This window comes from Leptodactylus fuscus, chromosome 11 (genome assembly GCF_031893055.1).
Source record: "Leptodactylus fuscus isolate aLepFus1 chromosome 11, aLepFus1.hap2, whole genome shotgun sequence".
NCBI classification, from domain to species: domain Eukaryota; kingdom Metazoa; phylum Chordata; class Amphibia; order Anura; family Leptodactylidae; genus Leptodactylus; species Leptodactylus fuscus.
In genome coordinates, this window is record NC_134275.1 from 51,614,846 (window position 1) to 51,628,053 (window position 13,208).

General features: G+C 42.3%; 1 protein-coding gene across 2 annotated transcripts in view; it reads left to right on the forward strand.

Annotated features, from left to right (window-relative positions):
• The window catches only part of DIAPH2 (diaphanous related formin 2), an 824,584-nt gene that overhangs the window by 248,594 nt on the left and 562,782 nt on the right, over nucleotides 1-13,208 (forward strand). The window lies entirely within an intron of this gene.

Consider the following 13,208-nt stretch of genomic DNA (forward strand, 5'->3'; position numbering starts at 1 on the left):
ACTCTACAGAATATTAGATCAATGTTATGACCGGTGTCAGGGTCTGGGGTTGCTAGGTGGGGTGGCATAGACACAAAAGTCCAATTTTCTTTAGTCCAAAACAAAGGTAGAGTTTATTTTCACTCAAAAAAGGTAGTGCAGCAACAAAAGGAAACAATACAAATATAAATCCCTGCCCGGCTAGGCTGTAACTAAACATAGAATAGGTTACCTCACCTAGAATAACAGAAATCCAAAAGCCAGTAGAATCATTCAGGACACAGCTCCAAAAATATGACCTCTCTGTTGGCTCTCCAGCCAAGCTCTGCCCAGAGTCTGCTGCTGGAGCTGGCTTCTTAAGCCTCCTTGATGAGCAGATTCTCTGCAGCTGAGTCGCTGCCGGAACATCCCCAAAGTATGGATTGGAGGGGGGTGGAATGACAGGCCCCACTACCAACCTACCCGCCATTCCTAAAAATCCAGCCCAGTAATGGGAACTCTGAAATAACCCTCAGCAGACAATAGTTATCTGCTGAGAAACGTTCTTTCTGGAGTTTTCTCATCTCACCCACCTGAGTAGTCTGGGTGAGATCTACACCCCCTCCAATACCTGACCAGCCATCAGCTTACACCGGATATACGGTTTCTGGCACAAATGACTCTAAATATGTTGTCTGTTGGATACCGCACCCCCACCACTAAGCCCACCCACTCTGCCAGAAAAAAATGACCATATGTTGCAAATTTTTGCAGCAATGAGGCCTGTTCCAAAATTTGCAACTTCTGTACAACTGTGACAAATTCCCTTCACATGTTTAGCAACATTTGGTCAATGCTAACATTGACCTCTCATGGCCCCTTTGACTCTTGCCCAGCTTTTTCAGACAAAGATCTCTAGGGAACCTCGTCCCTCATTCTGGCCCAACTAGCGCTGACGTTTTACTAATTTTGAAACCCTATCTATTATACGTGAAGTCCTTCCAAGTCTTCCATGACAGATGACGATGATGATGTGGATTACTTCCCTCCCCTGATAGACAACACATACATGCTTGGCTGGACCGAGCATGCATGTGTATGGGGATGTCAGGAGCAGTAGCTACAGCTATTCGATACGTGGTATAAAAAATTCCAAACTTTTACATGAAGTTTAATGAGTTGAGTGCGATGAACATCTGATCTACAGAAGGAGAATCCCAGGGAATTAGAGCTAATCATCTCTAGTCACTTAGGTTTTTTTTTAAATATACATTGTAGTTTTTTTTTCATTTTTTTTTTTCCTGTCTGAGCGAGTGGACTTACCATCAATAATAGGATGTCGCTTGTATCAAAGTTAATTCTGTCATTTCCACTTTCTGCATGGGAATTCACTGAGTCACCTGCCAAAACAATTATTAATATATTGTTAACAAGCCGTCCCAAGGTGCTTTACTAGCTTTTCAAAGGAGCTGAAGTTGTCTTCTTTGCACATTTGAAGACAAAAAAAAAGAGGAGAAAAGAAAAGTTGACAGTCGGCGAGCGGTAACGTCGCTATTGAAGAGATGAATTCATTTAAAATGAAATTGACTTCGAGACTTAGGCTTATGTTAAGATGGTTTGATCACCTGGCGATGCCTCTGTCAAGATCAGCACTTAAACCCCCTTTCAAAAACAGCAGTCCTCTTTCCCAACATCCAGACTTCTAGTTTCTGCAAAATTTGGTAAAAAATTATCCAAATCTATAGCACAGAAGCAGCTCTTTCTGGGGTATGAAGCCCCTTAAAAACACTAAACCCTGCTATTTCCTGAAACTTACTCCCCAGGCATAGATTTCCTTGGTAGTTAGACTTGGCTTATACATCTGGGTTGTCAGCATTGCAAACACTAGCAAATCTAAAATTCATGGGAGACCTAATATCCAAGGCTGTGGTTTTATCCCCATTAAATTGATTATATTGCAACCACTGCATGAACATGCAACATTTCATTTTTTTCATTTGTGACACGGGCAGGCACATTGCCAATTTTTTTTCTATTTGAGACACTGTACTGCAAAATAAATAATCTGTTCAATTTTGGTGCTCTGTATACAAAGTACAACTTGTTTTTTTATCATCTGTGACACAATGGCTCTTTTTTATGTTTGTGTAAGATTTCTATACCTCCCAACTTCTGAAGAACAGAAAGAGGGACAAAATGTGCGGCATGCCAAAGCAAATTTAGCTTTGCCCACTTTTATGTTGACGCCGTCCATTCTCTTTAATTTTTCATGTGCCCCTACACAGTATAATCCTCCTACAGTCAACTGTAAATTATATGCCCCCCCTCCATCTCTCCCCCAGTTTCATATACCCCCTACATCTCTGCCCCCAGTTTAATGTCCCTCTCCATCTCTGCCCCCAGTTTCATGTCCCCCTCCATCTCTGCCCCAGTTTTGTCTCCCCCCTCAATCTCTGCCCCCAGTTTCATGTCCCCCTCCATCTCTGCCCCCAGTTTCATGTCCCCTCCATCTCTGCCTCCAGTTTCATGTCCCTCTCCATCTCTGCCCCCAGTTTCATGTCCCCTCCATCTCTGCCTCCAGTTTCATGTCCCCTCCATCTCTGACTCCAGTTTCTTGTCCCCCCTACATCTCTGCCCCAAATTTCATGTCCCCCCTCCATTTCTGCTTCAGTTTCATGTCATTCTCCCCCCTCACGTCATCTGTCCCAGTTTCATGGGCCCCCTTCATTATGTTCCCCCTAAATGTTTAACACAAAAACTCACTGATACTCACCTTTCCTCACTCCCCTGCAGCTCTCTCCACAGTCTCACTCAGAGTTGTTGGCACGATGTGAGTGACATCATCCCATCGCGCCTACACATCAAGGAGCCAGATCGCAGTGCTGAAGCAGAAGCTGAGCTGTGACAGCTCCTGCATTACTCGCCTATGAATTCAACTCATCTGCATCCTGAGGACGCAGATGAGTTGAAACCGGGACTGCGGGACAGGACACCGAATCTGGGGATGTCCCGCAGAATCCCGGACTGTTGGGAGGTATGCATTTCACACTTTTCATCTGTGACACAGATATACCACATACACAGAGTACAACATTTTGTCAATATATTGCGGTGTACACGGAGTTAAACTTCTATTTGTAACACTGCAAATGAAATAATTGCTGGCTTAGATACAAAGTATTCCATGTTGTTTTGTCATCTATGATACAGGGGCTTTAATGTATGTACATGCAATGTTTCACTTTTTCTGCTGTGACATGAGGAAGCACATTATTAATTGAATCATTACAGTCATTTTACAGTTATATACACTTAGTTTTTTTCTATTTGTAACACTGTACTGCAAAATCCATAATTGGTCCATATAAAAACGATAGCGTGTTGTTTTATCATCTGTGACACTGGTCAAACTCTAAGTACAGATACATTGTCTATGTCTAGATCTCTGTGCTAATAACCAGTAATTACCGCTGAACCATCGGAGACATGATCTTCTTCTTCTTCTTTAGTTCTTGCTGGTTTTTATTCCTCCTTTTACTGTATGTTTTTATTGTGCCTCGTGCCAACGTTCTTACCAAGCACAACATTATTCATTTATATGTCAGCAGACAAGATAAACCGCTCTTCAGATCATTTCCCTTGATCCTGACAACCGGACAGTCTATCAAACAGAGTGAATTTCTGTTATGTAAGCAGTTTTACCCTGTAACATTCCAGGCATTTCCACATTATTTCTGCATATCGCTGGATTTAAAGCTTCCTTCAATGTCATTAATAGGAAAGAACAATAGAAGGGAGTCGGGTCTTGCTGCACTTTATATTACAGGGTGACCTTGGCCGGGGCCCGATCCATATTCAGAAGTGTCTCAGCTTTTGGCCCAAGTTCTTCTGTCTTTCTTCCACCTAAAACGTTCCTCTTTTTGAAATTCTAAATCTCTAATCCTCCGGAAAATATTTATTTGGTTCCTCTCTGGAGATTAAACCCCGATGTATATTTATTATCAGAATATGAAGCTATTTAAAGGTTTTCTCTAGGACTGTAATACTGATGTCCTGTCCTTCGGTTAGACCAGTGGTCCAGGTGGATCCCCAGGGGTCTCAGGCGCGACACAAATTTCCATTGTTAGATGTAATCTTCACATTTTTTGACGAGTTTTGGGAATAGGGTAGAAATATAGCAGTAGGGGGTCCACCGAAATCAGTAACATTTTGAAAGTGGTCTACGAGAAGAAAAAAGTTTAGACCATAAATACTAGATTGATAAGGTTTGGCATCTAGGACACCTGCCGATCAGCTGTTTGTAGAACTTCCTCATCCCAGGCTAATGATATCTTGTCCATTGGACATCTGTTTCTTTTGGAATAGAAATACTAATTTGGCAATTAAATCCGCATCGTGTTAGTAGGCTTATTGACTTAGTCATGCATGATGTTAAGGAGACTGCCCTCTAGAGGGCAGCATACAGAGGCACTGTTCTCCTAATTAGATCCTGGAGAATAGATTTGCATATTTTTTACCCAGAATCCCTAGCGGAGCAGGAATGACTTGTAAGTCTCCTACTGCCTATGTAGGCACACACTCTCCCTAATGTGTATGATTATCCCCTGACATTGATCATATAGTCATGCTACAGCTCAAGTGAATGGGATTAGGCTGCAATTCAAAGCACCGCCACTATACAATATACAGCACTATAGACTTATACATGATGCTAAATAGCTATATATTCTGGTGGTGCCGACTACAACTCTCCTACTATTACTGCATGCACTCCCTGTCCACTGCAGCAGTTGGAGGCTGCCAGAATCCGTGCGGGGTCTGTGTGTCGGACTATCACAGATCACATACTGATGACTATCCTGTGGGTAGGTCGCCGGTATGAAACATGCGCTAGGTGCTGGAAAACCCCTTAAAAGAACTAGGTTGGGTATGCATGTGTATTGGGCAGTCTATAGGAATAGATGTCTGTTGAACAAGCGCTCAGCCAGCAGCAATTTAACGTAATACAATACTAACAATTCCTCTTAGCCTAATATGGCTGGTAACAAGAAGCTATAGCCTTGGAGATAAAGATCAGATCAATTTTAGCTTTGTTGTCCCTTTAACTGCCCCCTCCCCGTTTTCTGCTGCATTACATTAGGATTCAGAGAGTGCACATAGCCAAAGTTTACACTGTACAAAATCAAGATTAATTCAGAATCGCAACCTACTTTATACAGTTTTATTTCCTTAAAAAAAATAATAATAAATCTCTCCTCCGACTGTGGGATTTGTTTATTGTCATTATTTAACTACGGCCCCCGAGGGGTTGTCATAGCATTAGCCGTGGAATAGTAAACGTAGACAAGAGCCCGTCTTCAGCGCGACAGAATTTTACAAAGTGTAACATTAAATACAACAAGTGCCATTCGTCCTTTGGGAATGGAAAATGTGTAAACATAGGGAAAAAAATGTGTCCCGAGTATTTGCTGCAAGCTGTAACTCAATGTAATATAAAATGAAGCAAAGGCTGCGACTGCAAATTACATTTTTATTTTTTGCTCTGTGAGATTCGGGGCTATCATCCAAAGATGCTCATAATGGCTTTAAGCAGGAAACGTCTACTGGTCACCCAGTCCTCCATTACTTGGTCACCATGGTCTGACTACTTGGCCAACAAGGTTTGGATACTTGTCTATGGATCTGTTCGTTTAGGTATTGGACTCATGGGAAAGAGAACCTTATCCCAAGGAGACAAAACTGGGTAAGACCCATGTTATGGGACCACCTCTGTGTAAATGTTATCCTATATGTGTGAAATTATTTCTATATTCTAGAATTCTCTTCCACCACCACAAAGTTCTTATCCTTTTGGATCTGCAAGTGGTGATGTAGAGACACCGGGATGACGAGATACTAACGGTTATGTAATGGGGTATCTATGGGGTGGATATTGTAGGTAGAGTGTTAGTTCATGATACAGTTTATAGGTCAAGGAATCACCAAGGTTTGGATTTTTGCCCACTGGACAGATGAGATGTAGGGTTGAGCCGATCTTGAGATTTCAGGATTGATTTTAAAATCAGATTTCCGTTAATTTTCCAGCCGATCATGATCGTGAAATTTGCTCAATCGCTGATCGGGATCTGATCTTTTCCGATCCCAATCGCTCCACCCTAGTCAATGCTTCTCTTTAGGAAAAGTCACTTTTAGGGTTGAGCCGATCTTGAGATTTGAAAATCTCATTTTCAATAATTTTCCAGCCAATCTCTATCCCGCTCGTGAAATTTGCTTGATCGGGATCCGATCTTTTCCAATCCCGATTGCTGAACCCCAATGAGATGTTGTCACGTGGAGCAGGTACATTGGAAATGTCATCTCTCAGGGTTGGGAAATAATGCAGAGTAGCGATAAAAACAGTTTGGACTATCAATTGGTGTCACTTGGAGAAAATCTTTTCCTTCCCACAGTGTGGCCAGGAATTGAGGGCTCAAGGAGGTTGAACGTGATGGTAACATTTCAGAAGTTCGGCAAAGATAAGGCTTTATCATGTCACAATGTTGCTCTTTTTCTTAAATTACTATGGAATAAGGAAATGTGGATATGTCAGGTGTCAAGTATTCAATTTTCTTGGATCTTGTAGGACATTTTACCATTTTCTTTTAAGTTAAACTTATCAGTAATGGGACTGACTGTAGAATTTCTTTTGAGTAAGGTTGAAGTGATCAGTAGAGATCTGTAGAGGTCCTTAGTGATAGACCTGAAAGTCATCCTGACGTGTTGAAATGGATAAGGCAAGAACATCTGATGGTACATACTTGGGTACATTGACTTGCATTGAAATGGACTTCCAGCTGTGAATCCTACGGGGCCAAGGAATTGTGGTGGGTAAATTCTCTGGCTAAAGCAGGCACCAATAAATGTTTGGTTAGGTCTGATACAGAAATCGTTCTATAGATACTGGACTTTCTTTTCAGGGAACACCAAATCTAGAAATGTATGATCAAGCAAGAGAAACTGTGGTTAAGATGTAGAGTTGTCCTCGCTGTTTGGCTTTCCACAGCTTGTTCCTTGTGTTCCTGAAACAACCCATTTGGAGACACCCTGCAGAGAATTTGGGGATGAATCTCATACTGAAGAGTTCAGTCTTTTGTTGGTGTGTGGTGGAGGAGTCAATGAGAGACTATTACTCTGATCCATTTGTCCTGCTGTAGATGGGGGGAGGCTCCTGCTGCAGCCCAATGCAATGAGGAAGAGCATGGAGACATGACTAATCTCCTGTGACAACAGAGGAGATCTCTAGAAACATTTTTCAGTTTTAATTGTAACATAATGGTATCAAAGAATAGGATTGGATTAAAGGGGATGACAAAGACTTCATGTTGATGACCTATCTTTCAGTAGAAGCTGAGCTGCAATGGCAGAAATCAGCTCATCGTGGGGGGGTGCCAGGTGTCCACCCCCACCAATCTCATATTTATAACTTGTCCTATCAGTAACCCATCCATAGGAAGCCTTGGACAACCCCTTGATGGGGGAAAATACTGTGATTTTTGTGCATTTTTTGGTATTTAGTGTTCCTATAAAAGATCAAGGAAGCGATGATGGTTTGTAGAGTTTCATCGTAACGCTCGCTCTCCGCAGTACTGTAATTTCTGCAGAAGTACAACACATATCTTGTCATTTCTCAAATTTACCATTTTCGCTTTAATCAATAAACGCTGTTTAAACTAGATTTACATCATTCCTGGCCTTAAAATTACCCTTCACGTCACGTTTAACTGTAATTCATTGTCCCTTCCACCGTTCTACCGTACCAAATAGATTATAAACCTCCCCTCCCCCCACCTTAAAGAAATTATTGGCAGTGATCTTCTAAACGCTACAATTATGGAGCTGTTATTAAATGTCAGGCTATGCTCTCTTATGCTGCAGCAAGACGAGGGAAAAAAAATCAATAGCGTGTTACATTGTCACCGACCAGAAAAACCTCCATTCCGATAAGATTTTCATACCTTGATGCATTATGTGTTTGCTTTACGGGGTACAAGGCTATAGATCCTTATTGTTCTTGGATATTACCAATTTCTAAGAGGTGAGCGATGTTTATGGCTTAATTATAACAAAGAAATTAGATATTTTTCAATTTTGTGTAGAAACAATTGTATTCAGCTCTTGGTTTATGGGATGGATGTTGCATCTAATACCTGAGCTGCGGTGCTTGTAAACTGTAGGGCTGGAATATATAGCCAGGGCTCAGTCCCCGAGATTGTAAGGAGTAGGGATGAGTAAACCAAATCCGAAACAGTTTTTTCCCTATAAAACACTATTATACTCATCTTGCCTCACCTCTCTTGGGCATCCGGTGGGTCGCCCATGTCCTCTTCAGCCTCTTCCGGCCTCTGATTGACATCACACTCCCTAGCGTCAGTAGCAAAATGTTATCTATCTAACCGATACAACTACAACTATATTCCACTATTTATGGTGCCGAACCTGTAGATCGGCGCTTGACCAGTTCTGGACCTCTAGGTGGTCACTATTAGGGTTGGGCAGATCTTGACTTTTCAGGATCAATTTTAAAATCAGATTTCCAATCATTTTTCATTCGAATCCGATCTCGATACCAATTCCGATCCCAATGCAAGTCAATGGGATTTTTTTTATTAATCGGAGATCGGATTTTAAAAGCAATCCTATTCACTATACAGCATGGAATCTAAGAATTGAATGCTATAATTGTTACAATCCACGCTGTGTAGTGAATCACTAAGTAGCCAGAGGATTTTTTTAAATCCTCTGGCTACTTAGTCCCCCCTGGTCCACTTACCTGCAGAGATGGCTGCTCCGGTGCTGGTCTTCTCCTTCTTCTTCGCCTCGCTGCTGCTCCACACTGCTCTTCTCGCCTCGCTGCCCCCTGCCTCCCAGATTAGGAGAGTGTGGGTGGGTTAGGAGAGTGTGGGCGGGTACTGGGAGGGGAGACGTCACGTCTCCCCGCCCTGTACCCGCCCACACTCTCCTAAGCCACAATCCCCGCCTTCCTAGCTCTTTAAACACTAACCTGGAAGGTGGCGGCAGCAAGGCGAGAAGAGCAGCGTGGAGCGGCAGCGAGGCAAAGAAGAAGGAGAACCCCGGGCACCCTGGAGGTAAGTAGCTACTAGAGATGTTAGTTTAGTCTCCCATTAGAATGAATGGAGGCAGCCGGCGCGCAGGGGGTTAAGGCTGTGTGCCGGCTGCTTCCATTAATTCCTATGGAACCGCAGCGGAGCCTTCACACTGAGTATACACTCCACTCAGAATGAGTGGAGCATATACTCAGTGTGAAGGCTAAGCAAAGCATTGTGGGAAATAGTACCGATCTCGATCCCACCTAAAAAGATCGTGTTCGGAATTCCGATCGCGATCGTGAAATTTTCTCGATCGCCGATCAGAATCTGATCTTTTCCGAACACGATCTCTCAACCCTAGTCACTAGGGTTGTGCGATTGAGATTGGGGAAAATCGGACCCCAATCGGCGATCGAACAAATTTCACAATCAGGGTCAGCTGGAAAATGATCGGAAATCGGATTTTAAAAATGATCCTGAAATCTCAAGATCAGCTCAACCCTAGTGGTCACACTCTTGGAAAATGATTATTATTTTCATTTTTCACTCATCAGGATATATCGTATATATGTATAGAAATCTGATAATTGGGAAAATGTCATAATGCGGTGGCCACGTGTGAGTTAGTTATGGGTCCTTGTTTATTTATGAAGCCCCAGGTAAAATAGGAATAAACCAGAAAAGAGAAAATGTAATGGAGGGCACTGGAAAGGTCAAGGATATTATTGTATGCAAATCTCATGAACTTTCAGCTATTTCCTGAAGATTGCAGAGTGACAACTGTAAGGAATGCAGATGAGACACAATCGTAGACTGTGTAAAACATTTACATTGTATCTCCTATAGACGCCCAATTTTTATTCTTGGCTTGTGATCTGTGAGGTGGTTTACATGGGGTCCGGCAACATTCATCTACTGGAATGCTCATGTCCTGATCCCTTAACCAGTCTTCCACACAATCCCTCAAGTTTTGGGGGTACAGATGGAAGGTGTCTGAATGTCCACTATCAAGTTTTTAACCAGCATCTTCTTATCCCCCAGAATTTTTATTTCCTTATTTTTCTTCAGCTCCCCCTTTTCTCATTTTCCACCATCTTTATGATCTTAAACCTCTTTATCGGTACCATGTTCTTCCTCTTCGCCATCTTCTTTATCGTCACCATCTTTTCCATAGCCGCCATCTTCTTCATCTCCCACATCTTGATACTCACCAGCATCTTCTTCAGCCTAAGCTTCTTTTTTGATTTCCAATGTCTTTATAATCTCTATCAGGTTTATTTCTACAACATTCTCTTCCAACTTTTACAATCTCCGCCATCTTGTTTGCCTCTACAATCTTGTTTCTCACTGCTCCGTCTCTATCTCCTTCATCTGCATCATACTCGTCATCTTCAATATCATATTGAACGGCTTTTTCAATCTGCAACATCTTCTGCATCTCCACCATCTTTTTTTTACTTCAGCATCTAGTTCCACTATTTAGTTTACAACCAACGTAGTCTTCATTTATGCTAACTTGTTTATCTCCCATCTTCTTTATCTTCCCAATATATGGAGGGGACAGGTTGTGGATGGCTTTGTATGTTAATGTTAGTAGCTTGAACTCAATTTGCTGGGCTATGGGTAGCCAGTGGAGGGACTGGCAGAGGGGAGCAGCCGATGAAGATCGGGGGGTGAGGTGAAGTAAGTGAGCAGCGCAGTTTAAGGTGGACTGGAGGGGGTTGAGGGTGTTTGCTGGGAGTCCATGGAGAAGGGTGTTGAAGTAGTCTAAGCGGGAGATTGAGGGCCTGGACGAGCATCTTAGTAGTTTCAGGGGTGAGGAAGGAGCAGATTCGGTGAATGTTCTTGAGTTGGAGGCGGCAGGAGGTGTTGAGGGTTTGAACATGTGACTTGAAGGATAAGTTGGAGTCCAGGGTTACCCAAAGGTATCAGGCCCGTGGAACAGGGGTAAGTGGGGTTCCGTTGACTTTGATAGATGGGTCAGGTGGAGGGGCCACATTGGGTGGGGTGAAAATGATGAACTCCGTTTTCTCCATGTTGAGTTTGAGAAAGCGGGAGAAGAGGAAGGAGGCTACGGCCGCTAAGCAATCTGGAACTCTGGCTATCAAGGAGGTAATGTCTGGTCCAGAGATGTATATTTGGGTGTCATCGGCATAGCAATGGTATTGAAAACCTTGAGATTCTATGAGTTGGCCCAGGGCAAGGGTGTAGATGGAGAACAGGAGGGGTCCTAGGACGGAGCCAATTCTTCTTCCCCATTTCTTTGTTCTTCTTTGTCTTTCTCATCTTTATCTTGCTTTTGACATCTGAATTTATAGCAATGGACAGTCTTCGTATTAGTGTCAATATACTACTGTATCTATTGAGGTAACGATGTTTTTAGAAGTGTTGTCTCTTATTTCTTTGCTATCCGTATTCTAGAACCGCCAGACCACTATAACTCTAATATTTATACATTACCCACTTGTCTCTTTCACCTTTTGTCGCGCCTATTCCGCGGGGAATTCTTCCTTCTCTAATTTACCTTACAATTGAGATAAAGTTTAAGAAATGTGAAATAATCCTTGAAGACGCCTGACATGTATTAATCCTAGAATTGTACATTTTATGTCTGCCTGTTCCAGCGAGGGTGTCCTTGGGCCATTTAATGGACATTCATGAGAAATGGTGTTAATAGACCGGATTTTCTGTCACTAGATGAAATGACACTTACTCATTAATGAAGAACTATTAAATGTAAGACCAGGAGGAACGTGAGGAAGTCGCCATTACAAACACGACTTCTATGGTCTTGGATTATAAATGGCCCATTTTTTTCCCGTAATAATAGGTTTCATTAAATCATGTACAATCTACGCTTTATAGGACATGGGTGAAGCTTCGTTTCTGGGTCGTCAAGTTCAACCCATTTTGACCTCGGAATTCTAAGAGATGAATAATTTATACGTGCGTTAGCTAAAAGAAAGTCGTCAAAAATTCTTTACCGTTTTGTATTCAGTAGACGTTTAGATGGCAACATAGATTTTCATGTTGTCCTTCTTTACCCTGACTCTTGACTCGAGATTTTCTGAGGTTAGTGGTGACAGATGGCCAATGCAAAACACTAGTAATGCGAAAGTCTGTTTATTTTTCCTGGTCATCTCAGGCCTTTCATCTTGAGCAAAGAACCAAGTAAGAAAAGACGCCTCCGTAAATTGTTGTTAGCAGAGACCACTTGGGTATCGGCAGGGAATGCAGAGGTTGCTTTCTGCTTTACTCGCCATGCTACACGTTGGCAAGATTCTGCAAAACTGCTAGCTTTTTAAGAAATCTCAGCCCGCGAGACCTTATCTCTTACCGCTGCCCTCTTTTTATATCTTTATATCTCTGCAGGGAAAATTTACAATAGTGCAATGAAGATGATGTTAGGTTTGCCTGAGGCGTTGCACAGTAGCATATACTGGAGGATTAAACCGAAAACAAAAACATTTCCTACAATGTATCATGTACAAGTGGCCATACACATAATGAACACTAAATGAAGAGACGAGACAATCTTTACCGATTTATTATCTCTCTGTTTATTGTCTGTTAATTGTCCGTTCCATCCAATTAGAGGTTTACTTAAAATTGGCAGAATTAGACCAGTTTGTCTACAAAAAGTTCCAAGAGCAGAAATCCACATAAATTAAATATGTCATGAAATGGAAAATGGAGAATCTAATTACTGCAGATATCTTAGTGGACCTGCCCCAAAATGACCATGAATTTACCAGGAACAGGGCCGATTTATCCCATTGGTGGGCCCAGTGCAAAGATTTCATAAGATAAGTGCCCCCCCCCATCACTTCCACTGAGAAATACCTGCACAAATTATAACGCCCCCTAGTGCCCCACACAGTATTATGTACCTTAGTGGTCCTCACATAGTATAATGCCCCCTAGTGTCCCCACACAGTATTATGTACCTTAGTGGTCCTCACATAGTATAATGCCCCCTAGTGCCCCACACAGTATTATGTACCTTAGTGGTCCTCACAAAGTATAATGCTGCCTAGTGCCCCACACAGTATTATGTACCTTAGTGGTCTTCACATAGTATAATGCCCCCTAGTGCCCCACACAGTATTATGTACCTTAGTGGTCCTCACATAGTATAATACTCCCTAGTGCCCCCACACAGTA